At 43.6% G+C, this 15,487-nt stretch overlaps 1 protein-coding gene across 3 annotated transcripts in view; it reads right to left on the bottom strand.

The window, feature by feature from the left end:
* Positions 1-15,487, bottom strand: part of ATXN10 (ataxin 10) — a 156,521-nt gene that overhangs the window by 118,516 nt on the left and 22,518 nt on the right. The window lies entirely within an intron of this gene.

Here is a 15,487-nt window from a genome sequence, read left to right as displayed (position 1 = left end):
GCCTGCCCCAGCCCCGTAGTCACAACACAAGTCAAGACTACACAGACGGCGCCGACAGTGTGCAGGCTCCCCTCATCCTTGAAGTAACTTCTCAGGCCAATACTCTGTTTTATAGGCAGAAAGGGGGAGTCACCGACCCACATCCCTCAGCCAGTGATGGCAGAGCTACAATTAGAAGCACACTGACCCCAGAATTTCCACCCTACACGACAGCCTAGATCCAGTGCAGATGACTGTCGGTTCTTACACATCTGCCATCACCCAACGTGCACCTGAGTTAATGATGAGAACGACTCACCCCCCAGGTATAAGGGAAGCCAGCAACATACACACGTCACTTTTCTACGCTTGACCAGATGGGGAAAGGGGAGACGACATGCGCCAGCTCTCCCACTCAGGGAGAGAGGGGGCCTTGTGGTGCCACTCTGGGCACTTGGCTCCAGAGCACTGCCTGCGCTGGCTCTCATTCCAGAGCACTAAAGCCAAGAATTTTTTGTGTTCAATTTGGCACCTAAATGCAAGCCAATTTCCACATTCTATAACTCACATAAAAGAACAGCAACCTGTTTTAATGTAAGAAAAACTGCCACGCTGGACAACTGAAGAGACTCTGCTAGTGACCTCAAACACATCCTCCTTGTTCTCACTGTGGACTCACAGGACTGACCCCACATCCTTCCTTGTGCTAAGCCAGACCATGAGGAAGCCACACAGTAACTCTGAACTAGGGGCGCTGTGTGGTTCTGGCCACAGAGGGTACTCTACAGATGCCCCCTTCCTTTCCAGGGCCAGGAGTAGCACCTCACTGTGAGCTTAAGCCCTAAGAATTCTTGGACACCACATGCGACATTTGTCTTAACAGGCTACAGAAATCAGCTGACTCTCTCTGGGCCTTTGATAAGTCTAGGTTCAAATCTATGTCCCACTTCAATAATGAGAATCCTGATCCTGAAATAGCGAGAAGAGGAAGATGGCTGCGGGAAGTGAGTAAGCCGCTCCGTGCTCCGCGCCCCACGCCGCCGCGTCTGAAAAGATGAGACAAACGGCTGTGAATCAGCATTAATCCATCCGGCTGAAACAACTGATTAGCCCTTCTCATCATACGGAGGTAAATGCCTACCGAGCCTTCATAAGTAGTGGCGACAGGTTCCAAAGGGGGCTTGAGAGAGACAGTAAGGACCCACCCGTTGCATTGGTCGCCCGGCAAAGGGAAACGAACTGTCGCCATTTGCAAGAGACACCACTATGGCAGAGAACTGACGTCACCAGACTGCGGTGGAGGAGATAACTTCATTGAAACCTGCTGCTACAGGTGTGTAATCCCCCTAGCCTTCCCTCTCCACACATCGGGGAAACCTTAAGGGCCCCTCCCAGTTCTCCCGTGAGTGCTACAGCCAGCCCAAGGGAATCAGAGGTGGTGCGGGACCCGTGGCGCGGGACTACCGCTCCCACCAGGGCTGACTGCTGAGGTCTCTTGCACCAGCTACGGGGGAGTGGCTACCGGAGTGCAAGTAAAATTCGCTGAGGATTCTCAGCCCCAAGCTCTACAAACTTAGGGTCTGAGGGAATGGCAAACTGGAAGAGTGAGCCCAGTCGTTCATGAAAACAGGGCTCCCGGGAGCAGCAGACCTGGCGTGTAGCCAGTATTGTGGTGAGAGGGGCCTGGCTAGAGGAAAAGTGGGAAGTGACTAGACACAAGAGGAGGCCCTAGGCACTCAGGATTGGAGACTCGCCCAGTCTGGGAGGAGCTGCTGCACAGTGATTGGTTCCCACGTACTGACAGGAGAAACTTGACCTGGTGGGCACAGCGCCACCTACTGGAAGAGAAGTTAATCAAACTCTAAGACGGCATTTATTAGTTTTTTTTTTTTTTTGATTTGGGTTTTTCTTTCATCTTCATTTTTCTATCTCGTTGTTTTTTTTTGTTTTTTATTTTTTTTTCTTTTTTTCTTTTTTTTCTTTCTTTTTCTTTTTTCTCTTCTAATTTTAATTTTAATTTTTTTTAATTATCATTATTTTTTTTTAATTTTTTTCTTTTTTTAGTTCCTATTTCTTTATTCTTTTGTCTTTTCATTTTTCTTATCCCCCCTTCCTTGAATTCTACCTGCCTACTCTCATTCTCTTTAGTGACTTCTTCCCTTCCCTTCTAATACCTTTCCTCCCAAGCATCAAATAAATTTATAGGAGTAAACAGTAACTCAGCAGTCAAACAGAACAAGAAGCAATATGAGCAGCTTCAAGAAGCAAGGAAGAAAAGGAGTACAAACAATGCAGGACAGCCTAAATATTCAGGAGGACCTAGACTCATCAGAAAAATGGTCATATAAAGACCTCAAGGAACACCTTAGACAGATGGAATGGAACCTTAAAGAGGATACAAGACAGCAAATTCAAGCAGCAAAAGAACACGTTGAGAATGAATTACATAAACAGCTAAAAGAAGAAGTTAAGCATCTTTATCAGGAGATAGAGATTATAAAAAATAATCAAACAATAATTCTAGAAATGAAGGAAACGATAAACCAAATTAAAAACTCAATTGAGAGTATCACTAACAGACTGGAGCAAGTAGAAGCCAGAACGTCAGATAATGAAGACAAAATATACCATCCTGAAAAGAGTCTAGCCAACTCAGAAAGGCTGGTAAAAAATCACGAGAAAAACATCCAAGAGTTATGGGATAACATAAAAAAACCAAACTTACGAGTCATCGGGATAGAAGAAGGTACAGAGATTCAAACCAAGGGAATGAGAAACCTGCTGAATGAAATAATTACAGAAAACTTTCCAGAGATAAAAAAGGAAACAGATATACAAATTGAAGATGCATACAGGACACCGAGCACACACAATCACAGTAGACCAACGCCAAGACACATTGTTATGAAGATATCCAATATACAGAGCAAAGAGAAAATATTAAAAGCTACAAGAGAAAGGAGACAGATTACATTCAGGGGTAAACCAATAAGGTTAACAACGGATTTTTCATCACAGACACTGAAAGCAAGAAGGTCATGGAACAACGTATTTCAAACACTGAAAGACAATGGATGCCAACCAAGAATTCTGTATCCAGCAAAATTAAGCTTCAGGTATGACAACGAAATAAAGATCTTTCATGATAAACAAAAGTTAAAAGAATTTGCAGCCAGAAAACCAGCATTGCAAAGCATTTTGAGCAAAACACTACACGAGGAAGAAATGAAAAACAATAACCAAAACCATCAGTGGGAAGTGCCTCAGTAAAGACAGAGGGCGAGGGGAAAGATAATCACGGAGAAACAAACTAAATTTTTTTTTTAAAAAAAAAAGGATAAACAATCAAACATGGATGGAAGTTCAAACCATATATCAATAGTAACTCTGAATGTTAATGGCTTAAACTCTCCAATAAAGCGACATAGGCTGGTATCATGGATTAAAAAAACAAATCCAACAATATGCTGCTCCAGGAGACACATCTGATTGGAAAAGACATACACAGGCTGAAGGTGAAAGGATGGGAAAAAATATACCATGCACACAGTTCTCGTAAGCAAGCAGGGGTGGCCATCCTCATATCGAATAAAATCGACTTCAAGACTAAGTTAATCAAAAGGGATAAAGAAGGTCATTATATACTGTTAAAAGGAACCATTCACCAACAAGACATAACAATTATCAATATTTATGCACCAAATAATGGTGCTGCGACATTCATAAAACAAATTCTCCTCAAGTTCAAGAATCAAATAGACCACAACACAATAATTATGGGTGACTTCAACACACCTCTCTCACCATTGGACAGATCTTCCAAACAAAAGTTGAATAAAGAAACTATAGAACTCAATATCACAATCAATAACCTAGACTTAACTGACATATATAGAATACATCAACCATCATCAAATGGATATACTTTTTTCTCAGCAGCACATGGATCCTTCTCAAAAATAGACCACATATTATGCCATAGGGCAACCCTCAGTAAATATAAAGGGGTGGAGATAATACCATGCATTTTATCTGATCATAATGGAATGAAACTGGAAATCAATGATAAAAGAAGGAAGGAAAAATCCTACATCACATGGAAAATGAACAATATGTTACTGAATGATCAATGGGTTACAGAAGACATAAAGGAGGAAATCAAAAAATTCTTAGAGATAAATGAAAATACAGACACAACATATCGGAATCTATGGGACACAATGAAAGCAGTTTTAAGAGGAAAATTCATCGCCTGGTGGTCATTCCTCAAAAAAAGAAAAAACCAACAAATAAATGAGCTCACACTTCATCTCAAAGCCCTAGAAAAGGAAGAGCAAAACAACAGCAAATGTAGCAGAAGGCTAGAAATAATTAAAATCAGAGCGGAAATCAATGAAATTGAAACAAAAGAAACTAATGAAAAAATAAACAAAACTAAAAGTTGGTTCTTCGAAAAAATAAATAAGATCGACAGACCTATAGCCATGCTAACGAAGAGAAGAAGAGAAAGAACTCAAATTACTAACATACGGGATGAAAAAGGCAATATCACAACAGATGCTACAGAAATACAGAAGACAATTAGAAATTATTTTGAAAACCTATATTCCAACAAAATAGAAGATAGTGGAGACATCGATAAATTTCTTAAGGCATATGATTTGCCCAGACTGAGTCAGGAGGATACACACAATTTGAACAGACCAATATCAATGGATGAAATTGAAGAAGCCATCAAAAGACTACCAACCAAGAAAAGCCCAGGACCGGATGGGTATACAGCGGAGTTTTACAAAACCTTTAAAGAAGAATTAATACCAATACTTTTCAAGTTATTTCAGGAAATAGAAAAAGAGGGAGCTCTTCCAAATTCATTCTATGAGGCCAACATCACCCTGATTCCGAAACCAGACAAAGACACCTCAAAGAAAGAAAACTACAGACCAATATCTCTAATGAACCTAGATGCAAAAATCCTCAATAAAATTCTGGCGAATCAAATACAAAAACACATCAAAAAAATTGTGCACCATGATCAAGTAGGATTCATCCCTGGGATGCAAGGATGGTTCAACATACGGAAATCAATAAATGTTATTCACCACATCAATAGACTTAAAGATAAGAACCATATGATCATCTCGTTAGATGCAGAGAAAGCATTCGACAAAGTACAGCATCCCTTTATGTTCAAAACATTAGAAAAACTAGGGATAACAGGAACTTACCTCGACATTGTAAAAGCTATCTATGCTAAGCCTCAGGCTAGCATTATTCTGAATGGACAAAAGTTGAAGGCATTCCCTCTAAAATCCGGAACAAGACAGGGATGCCCTCTATCTCCACTTCTATTCAATATAGTTCTCGAAACACTGGCCAGAGCAATTAGACAGACGAAAGAAATTAAAGGCATAAAAATTGGAAAAGAACTTAAATTATCACTATTTGCAGATGACATGATTCTATACCTAGAAGACCCAAAAGGGTCTACAAAGAAACTACTAGAACTAATAAATGAATTCAGCAAAGTGGCAGGATATAAAATCAACACGCATAAATCAAAGGCATTTCTGTATATCAGCGATAAAACTTCTGAAACGGAAATGAGGAAAAACACTCCATTCACAATATCCTCAAAAAAAATAAAATACTTGGGAATCAACCTAACAAAAGAGGTGAAAGATTTATACAAGGAAAACTACAGAACCCTAAAGAGAGAAGTAGATGAAGATCTTAGAAGATCGAAAAATATACCCTGTTCATGGATAGGCAGAACTAACATCATCAAAATGGCGATATTACCAAAAGTTCTCTATAGGTTTAATGCAATGCCAATCAAAATCCCAACGGCATTTCTTGTAGAAATTGATAAAGCAATCATGAAATTCATATGGAAAAATAAAAGACCCAGAATAGCAAAAGCAATTCTAAACAGGAAGTGTGAATCTGGTGGTATAGCGATACCAGATTTCAAACCATATTACAGAGCAATAGTGACAAAAACAGCATGGTACTGGTACCAAAACAGGCAGGTGGACCAATGGTACAGAATAGAGGACACAGTAACCAATCCACAAAGTTACAACTATCTTATATTTGATAAAGGGCCTATAAGCATGCAATGGAGGAAGGATAGCATCTTCAACAAATGGTGTTGGGAAAACTGGAAATCCATATGCAACAAAATGAAACTGAATCCCTTTCTCTCGCCATGCACAAAAGTTAACTCAAAATGGATCAAGGAGCTTGATATCAAATCAGAGACTCTGCGTCTGATAGAAGAAAAAGTTGGCTCCGATCTACAGATTGTGGGGTCGGGCTCCAAATTCCTTAATAGGACACCCATAGCACAAGAGTTAACAACAAGAATCAACAAATGGGACTTAATTAAACTTAAAAGTTTTTTCTCAGCAAGAGAAACAATAAGAGAGGTAAATAGGGAGCCTACATCCTGGGAACAAATTTTTACTCCTCACACTTCAGATAGAGCCCTAATATCCAGAGTATATAAAGAACTCATAAAATTAGACAATAAGATAACAAATAACCCAATCAACAAATGGGCCAAGGACCTGAACAGACACTTCTCAGAGGAGGATATACAATCAATCAACAAGTACATGAAAAAATGCTCACCATCTCTAGCAGTCAGAGAAATGCAAATCAAAACCACCCTAAGATACCATTTCACTCCAGTAAGATTGGCAGCCACTATGAAGTCAAACAACAACAAGTGCTGGCGAGGATGTGGAGAAAAGGGTACACTTGTACATTGCTGGTGGGACTGCAAATTGGTGCGGCCAATTTGGAAAGCAGTTTGGAGATTCCTGGGAATGCTGGGAATGGAACCACCATTTGACCCTGCTATTGCCCTTCTCGGACTATTCCCTGAAGACCTTAAAAGAGCATGCTACAGGGATACTGCCACATCGATGTTCATAGCAGCACAATTCACAATTGCTAGACTGTGGAACCAATCCAGATGCCCCTCAATAGATGAATGGATAAAAAAAATGTGGCATCTATACACAATGGAGTACTATACGCAATAAAAAATGACAAAATCATAGAATTTGCAGGGAAATGGACGGCGCTAGAGCAGATTATGCTTAGTGAAGCTAGCCAATCCCTAAAAAACAAATACCAAATGTCTTCTTTGATATAATGAGAGCAAACATGAACAGAGCAGGGAGGAAGAGTAGGAAGAAAAGAGTAACATTAATCAGTGACATGAGATGGGAGGGAAAGGGAGAGAAGAGGAAAATTGCATGGAAATGAAGGGAGACCCTCATAGCTATACAAAATTACATATAAAAGGTTGTGAGAGGAATGGGAAAATAAACAAGGAGAGAAATGAATTACAGTAGATGGGGTAGGGAGAGAAGAAGGGAGGGGAGGGGAGGGGAGGGGGGATAGTAGGGGATAGGAAAGGTAGCAGAATACAACAATTACTAATAGGGCATTATGTAAAATTGTGGATGTGTAACCGACGTGATTCTGCAATCTGCATTTGGGGTAAAATTGGGGATTCATAACCCACTTCAATCTAATGTATGAAGTATGATATGTCAAGAGCTTTGTAATGTTGTGAACAACCAATAAAAAATAAATAAATAATGAGAATCCTTACTTTTTCTGTCTGGCCTTTACCTCCCCCAGAGCCCTTCCCCACAGAGCTGGGGATGGAACCCAGGGCCTCCCACACTCTAAGCAAGTGATCTACCCCTGAACTACATCCCCAGCCACTCCCTTATCTTTTTGTAATGCTTTTTATTTTTTAGACATCTCAAATTTGTTCTCGGAAAGAGGCAGAGCAGAGTATAATCAATTAAAAATTGGAGCCAGATGCAGTGGCACATGCCTGTAATCCCAGCAACTCAGAAGGCTGAGGCAAGAGAGTCTCAAGTTTGAAGCCAGCCTCAGCAACTTAGTAAGATTCCTAAGCAACTTAGCAAGAGCCTGTCTCAAAACAAAAAATAGAAAGGGATGAGATGTGGCTCAGTGGTTAATCATCACTGCATTCAATCCCTGGTACCTAAAAAAGTCAATAACTAGAAACACATAAGTCATTCACTTGAATCTCCCCCAGTCCAGCCCATTCTCTCTAAGTGCAAGTCACACCAATTCTCTGCCTGAGAGAATCTTGCATCTCCTTAAAAAAAAAAAAAAAAAAACACTTTTTGAGCCAGGTGCAGGGTCACACATTTATGATCCCAGCAACTCGGTAGGCTGAGGCAGGAGGGCCACAAGTTCAAAGCCAGCTTGGGCAACTCAGCAGGATCCTGTGTCAAAATAAAATTTGAAAAAGGGACCAGGCATGGTGGCACACACCTGTAATTCCAGTGGCTTGGGAGCCTAAGACAGGAGGATTGCAATTTTGAGCCCAGCCTCAATAACTTAGTAAGGCCCTAAGCAACTTAGTGAGACCCTGTCTCAAAATAAAAAGAGCTGAAGATGTCACCACTGAGTCTCTGGGGCCCAAAACTAGCCTCTACTGACGGAGTTTGTTCAAGTCAGGTTTAAACAGCAAGGAGACCTGGCAGAAGCAGAGTGGCAGGTACCAGGCATGGTGCCAGGCGTGAACTGAGCCCTCTGAGGCAGCATCTGAGGAGTCCTCAAGACCACTCTTCCCTTCCCTCTGAGAGATCGTCCACATGTCGCTGGGTTCAACTCAGGTGGAACACTTGCCTAGAACCAAGGGCCCAGGTTCAAAATAGAACCTTGAAAACTGGCTGCGTTTTAAGATGTGGATACATGTAGATGTCATCAAATTTCTCCTCCCCAGTGAGTGCTATGATGGATAAGCTTAAATGGAGGGGTCACAACCTTATTAACTGTATTTTTCATTTCTTGAGGGCAGAGAACATCTTAGATGCCTGTTTCCCTCTGTAAAAGGTAAGAGGGGAAAAAAACCTTTCCTCTAGAGGTGTGAACAAAGAGCTCCAGATTCTACTCACTGTATTTTACACAACCTAACACAGACAACTCCACCAGATGAGGACAAAGTCCTATTGAAGGACAGCACTGAACTCCACCAGTATTATTCACCTCCACAGGTGAATAATAGGAACCGTGTGGCACTGCAGATACAAACCTCGAGGCAGTCCGCAAAGCCCATGCTCAGCCCAGGGCAGAACAGCTGGACACATGGTTGACCAAGGACAGCTGAGAAAGGTCAGCCGCTCCCATAGAGCAAATGTTATTGATTAAAAACAATTCTCAGGCTAGGGCTGGGGCTCAGTGGCAGAGTGCTTGCCTAGTGTGTGTGAGGCACTGGGTTTGATCCTCAGCACTACATTAAAAATTTAATTAATTAAATAAAGGCATGCTGTCCGTCTACAACTATTAAAATTTTTTTTTAAAAAATCCTCGTTTCTGCTTTAACCAAACAAAAAATAGTCACAAAGACTTTAAAAAGCTTAGCTTTTAGTCACAGAAGACAGAAAGTACTTGGGAGAACAATTAAAATTCAACCCTTAGACATTCCTGTTAGATAGGAATGCACACCCTGAAGACAGCGAAGAAATGAAATGTTACATTACAGAGCAAAAAAAAATCCTTTCAATTACACAAAAGGTAGAATTTCATTTCCTTCAAGTTTGAACAGATCTGCAGGTTTTATCCTGGCAAGTCCCATTTGAGTAACACTGAAGAAAACCACCTGTGATTACCTGCCACAGGCTGGCCAGGCAGCCCACTGCGGCAGGCGGGACCTCCTGCGGGAAAGCAATCTAAGTGCAGGTCATTGTAACGCTGCAAGACTAGTCGCTTGCACTTGTTAAAAGATTTATTCTAATACCTTCTAGTTCAGTAAAAGCTGGCATATGTGGTTAAAAGTAGTTTAACCACTGTCACTGAGAAAAATGATTCAAACGCACACAAGTTCAGAGATTAAAATAACACTCTCTGGTTGTTATTTAAAACCATAAACGTTGCTTGCTGATTTCACCAGGCTAGATTGATCAAAAGCAGAAAATAAAAACATTTCCATCTCCTGCCACAAACAGCCGAGGGCAAGCATGGAGAACCCCAGCCCTCCTCCCACCTCTCCTTCCTCGTCAGCGCAGGGCTTTGAGGCTGTCCCTGACAGCCCAGGCCAATCTGCTGTGCGGGGTTGCAAATTTTTCCTGTAAAGGGCCTCCACAGTAAGTATTTTCGGCTTTGCTGGCCAGAAAGCCTCAGCCACAATTTCTTCGTCCTGCCCTTAAGGCCCAAAGCAGCCACAGCAACACCTAAACAAAAGAGCATGGCTGGGCTCTAATAAAACTCCTGTGGGTGCCAAAATTTAAAGTTCATATAATTTTCATGTGTCATGAAATTTTATTTTTCCCCTACCACTTAAAAATGTAGAAACCATTCTTAACTCATGGGCCACAATAAAACAGGTTGTGAGCCAGATCTGGCCACAGTCTGGAAACCCGTTTGAATAGGTTCCAAACACACCAGTCCTCTCCTGACCCCAAAATCACATGCTTCCCCCTCCCATTGTGCTCACCACATCTTAAATCCACTTCTCATCAGAGCAACCGGAAGCTCTGATGCAGTGCATTAAATGAGAGAAGCTAGGAAAGGTCAAGGGGACACAGAGGCAGGCCTGAGCCCCTGGACCAAAGCGACGCCAGAACAGAAGTGTGCGCTGGCAGCAGGGCACACAGGAGGGTGGCCTGCTCCACCAGGGCACTGTGGGAGCTCACACAGACCCAGAGGTAGCTCCGAGAGTGGCACACAGAAGGCAGAACCATCACACTCTGAAGAATATAGGCAGAGAATGTCATCATATCTCAGGCAGAGAGACTCCAACTTCACAGGTGCCATCTGAGCACACAACAGAGAAGGCAAGGGAGTCACCCACCCACCTTCATCGGAGAAGAGCCTGGTGGGGGAAAGGCACATCTGCCAGTAAAGTACCAAGCAACAAGGGCTCAGGAAGAGGCCACAGCACACAGGCACTGGCAGGACAATGGCTCACCTGATGTGAGGTCACGGAGGCTCTGGGCCAACGGGTGCAACACCTGGCGTGTGTTCCAAGGACCCCTCTGACTGCTCTCTGAAGCACTGAGCACAAAAGCTGAACGGGAAGACAGCAGGACACTGAGCAGCACATGTGTTAGCGGAGACCAGATTCTCAAGACACAGCCAACACAATTTGATGATAAATGTTATGAGGGGTATGTGAGAATGGGTGGGCAAAGGTGATTCCAAAACCGTGGCCTGGATGACAAATGCAAAGATGTATTTGAAGTTTAGGGAACAAGAAATGAAAAGACAACCAGGAGATATTTCGGGGATGAAAGGATCAGGAGTTTGGTTTGGGGAATGTTAAATTTGAGGTGCTCATGAGGGGTTGCAGAGAAAAGGGAGCTCGGTGAGTGGGAGGAAATGACAGCACGGCCACGTGGAAGGGCTACAGAGGCTCCTCGAAAACTAACGACAGCAACTGCCTTGTGCTCCAGGGCTCCACTTCTGCACTGGCACCCCCGTGTTCACTGCAGCACTGTCCACAATAACCAAGGCAAGCAAGCAGCCACGTGCCCATTGATGGATGGAGGGACCAACAGGGGACACAGACACCTGGCACATCTTCAGCTTTGAAAGTGAGGGAAACCTGTCATCTCAACCACACGATGAACCTGAGCATGTGCTGCTAAGTGAACTAAGCCAGACACAGGAAGATAACCACTACCTGATCCCACACTAACAGGATTGGCAAAGCTGAACTCAGGGAAGGGGACAGTGACCAGACACTGGGGTGTGGAGAAGATAGGGATGAGCTGCTGTTGACCAAAGGGCACAAATCTCGGAGAGACAGGGGAGCAGGTGTGAGGTCCACTGCACAACAGGGTAACTATAGTCAAAAATAATGCACTCTGTGTTCCAACATGAACACATCTGAAATGTCTCACCACAGAAGATGAGAGGGAAGGTGAGGTGATGGCCATGTCAGTAAGCCCAACTTCATCACTGCATGTCTCACACACATTCAAATAAACACCACATCGCATCCCGTGTGAGGTCAGTCATGATGTGGCAATCAGAAATGATAAGTTTTAATTTAAAATGAAGTAAGGGGCTGGGGTTGTGGCTCAGAGGTAGAGCGCTCACCTAGCATGCCTAAGGCATTGGGTTCGTTCCTCAGCACCACATAAAAATAAAATAAATATATTGTGTCCACCTATAGCTAAAAATTAAATATTAAAAAAAAATTTAGACCAGCCAGTCTGGTTGCGCAGTGGAGCTGAGGAGGCCCGGGCACGCTGCTCTCCAGCCCTGTGCAGTTCTTCCGGTGCTAGCACAGCATTCAGCCAGGGCTGGAGTCTCAGCAGGAGAGAGAAAGGAAGTACAGAGGCGGCAGGGAGCGGGGTGCACACAGGAAAGGCTTTTATTACTAACCCAGGGTCTAAGCTGGATTATAAGGGAATGTGGACAGTAAGAAGGAGAAGGAAGGACAAAAGGCACAGTGACAGGAAGTAGGATCACCAAGTTGTGGGCTGGGGAAGCAGGAGTCCTAGGATGAGTGGGTCACCAGAGCAAGTGAGGACCAGGGACTGCTGGATGCAGAGCAGAGTCCACGTGAGGTGCGGCAATGTGTGGGTAGGGCAGGGGCAGGGGCAGGTCAAGCTCAGCAAAGGGGCGCACCCGGAAAGAGGGGTCAGGTGGTGAAAGGCGCTTTATGCAAATGCTAAAACCACCTACATAGAACCTCGGCCATAAAGCCAAGCGGATACATGAGGACCTGCAGGTCTCAACTGCACAGGTGACTCAATCGGCAGTATGAAGGCACATGCAAGCTGGAGGGGTGTAAGGGGAGAGGGACCTGACGGCAGCAGTGAAGCCACACTTAGAACACTTCAAGCCCAACAGCAGGTGCTCAACAAAGAGGAATCTCCTCCCGCTCTCCAGAGCCCCTGGGAGCCACATTGATGTCTGACGCAGCCACACTTCCTTCTGAGCAGGAAGGGGAAAAGCAAGATGAGAGACTCTGCAGGGGGCTAGTGGGACAAGGTACTCTGCTGAGGGCTAGGGGAAGAACTCCAGAGCCACATCATCGAGGATTCATTCGAGAAGTCTTAAGGGTTTCCTGTGTAAATTAGAAAAATGACTTGTAAGTTTCTAGGAAATGTTTACTGAGATTTTATTCTGAATGGCCTCAAATCCACAGGTCAATCTGTAAGAACTGCCATCTTTGTTAGTGAGACTTCCCAAATGCACTGCACACCCGGCCATTTCTGTTGGCACCATAACTGGCAGCAAGGGCGTCCCTGTGCAGGCACACTCTGAGCACCACATGAGGAAACTCCTCGGCAGCTGCCACAAGGGCCGCCTCACTCACAAACCATCGGTGAACTGTAAGTCATCCAGGCAGGTGGCCACTGGAGAACCTGGCTCGCCTGGTGCAGTCCCAGGGTGTGTTCGAGTGTCCTGGCCAGTGAGAAGCCCTGGAACTCAGTGACCCCCACAGACACCTGGAAGAATGGAAGGGCTGGAACTCCTCAGGGCCTGCTGTCAAGTCTACCCTTATGTATTTTGATTTTTTGACTCAAACTCTTCCCTGCCTCCTTTGACCACTTAGGATAACTGAATGTAAGGTGGCTCATGCTGACCACTTCTGTATTTTGAAACTGAGTCAGAACACCTTACCAAACAGTTCCGTGTGGTGTTCCAGCTCATGGCATAGGTAAAAATAAGGGAGACTGCCATCACACTCTGAGAGTTCTTTTTATAGCGTAACTTAATTGACGTTCTCTCCCAACAAAGCAGAGCTGAATCATGATTGACTCAAATGCCACATGGTACCCTTAGCTCAGCTCAGGACTCCTGTGGGTTTTTGTTTTGTTCTTTTGGTGTGTCACAGACTTGCTGGCCGCAGGCTCAGTAATGTTTGGGAAAATCCTTGTGCCTGTGTGTACACACAGATGGACAGGTTTATTTTTTACCTCTGTGGTATGCTGACTTTTATGAGGGTTAGTCAACATATTTACATAAGCAACTAAGAATACCAAGTCATTTTCTATCCCTTGAAATCAAAGTCATCTGTCATAGTTGATATTTCCTGTCCTTTCTTAACTAGTCTTTTTCCTATGCTCTTGTTTTTTATTTAAATGACTCAAGAAAAGTAAATGTTCAAGAAAATAATAAAAAAAAAAAGTCTGGGGGGCTGGGGTTGAAGCTCAGTGGTAAAGCACTTCCCTAGCATGTGTGAGACACTGGGTTCCATCCTCAGCATCACATACAAATTAATAAATAAAATAAAGGTCCATTGACAACTAAAAAAAAAAAAAACAGCTGGGGATGTAGCTCCCTGGTGAAGTGCTTGATGAGCATGCCCGGGGCCCCAAGTGCAATCCCCAGCAGAAGGGAGGGAGGGAATAATAAAAATACTGTTAAATGGGCTGGGGCTGGGGCTGGGGCTGGGGCTGGGGCTGGGGCTGGGGCTGGGGCTGGGGCTGGGGCTGGGGCTGGGGCTGAGCGGTAGAGCACTCACCTGGCACATGCGAGGCCCTCAGTTCGATCCTCAGCACCACATTAAAAAAATAAATGAAAATAAAGATATTGTGTCCAACTACAACTAAAAAAATTAATAAATATTTAAAAATACTATTAAATGCTCATTATGCACTAGATGTAGGAGGGGGTACTAAAAATACAGAAACAAATAAGAATCCTACCCCTGGATTGCTCAGTCTAGGGGAACCAGTGGGTAATTATGTGCTTATAATTCTCTGTGTGAAGCTCTTGGAAAGAGAGTAGAGGACAGAGGGAATACAGGTGGAGGTAATCAGGGGATGGGAAAGGATTCCACCACCAAATAGGATGGTAATTAAATCTTGAGAGAAAATCAGGAGTGTGTATGAGAGGAAAAGGATGAAGAAGACATAAGACAGTCATAAATTTAAAAATTACAGCCAGGCATGGTGGTGCACACCTGTAAGCCCACCAACTCGGGAGCCTAAGGCAAGAGGATTACACGTTTGAGGCTAGTAACTTAGAGAGGTCCTAAGCAACTTAGCAAGACTCTGTCTCAAAATAAAAACTAAAAAGGGCTGGAGATGTGGCTCAGTAGTAAAGCACACCTGGATTCCATCCCCAGTACCAATAAATAAATAACAGCATTTGAGCTATTCTGTGAGTACTTGAAAGCAAGCTGAAAACAGTTCATTTTGCTATATTAGCTTCAAAGCACAGAACTTGGCAGATACCATATGTGGGGGGAATTAAACAAATGAATAACATAGTAAACTGAATTAATAGCTTTTGTTATTGACTAATATCTGTCAACACCAGGCAGGGATCTACTCACTGGAGCTAACATTTAACGAGCACCCCAAAGGGTCCAGGCACCCTGCTCTGAGATACCACAAAGACAAAGGTTCCTGCCCTCAAGAAAGGTGCTGTCAAGTGGAGGAGGACTACTGCAGGGGACTACTGCAGTGTGCAACAACAGTGGGGCAGGGCAGCTCCCAGCAGACCACCCAACCTCCATGCCAAACAACACAGCAAGTCTACTTTT

This window comes from Spermophilus citellus, assembly GCF_964194105.1.
Source record: "Spermophilus citellus genome assembly, chromosome: 10".
Taxonomy (NCBI): Eukaryota; Metazoa; Chordata; class Mammalia; order Rodentia; family Sciuridae; genus Spermophilus; species Spermophilus citellus.
This window is presented reverse-complemented; position numbering and strand designations above follow the sequence as displayed.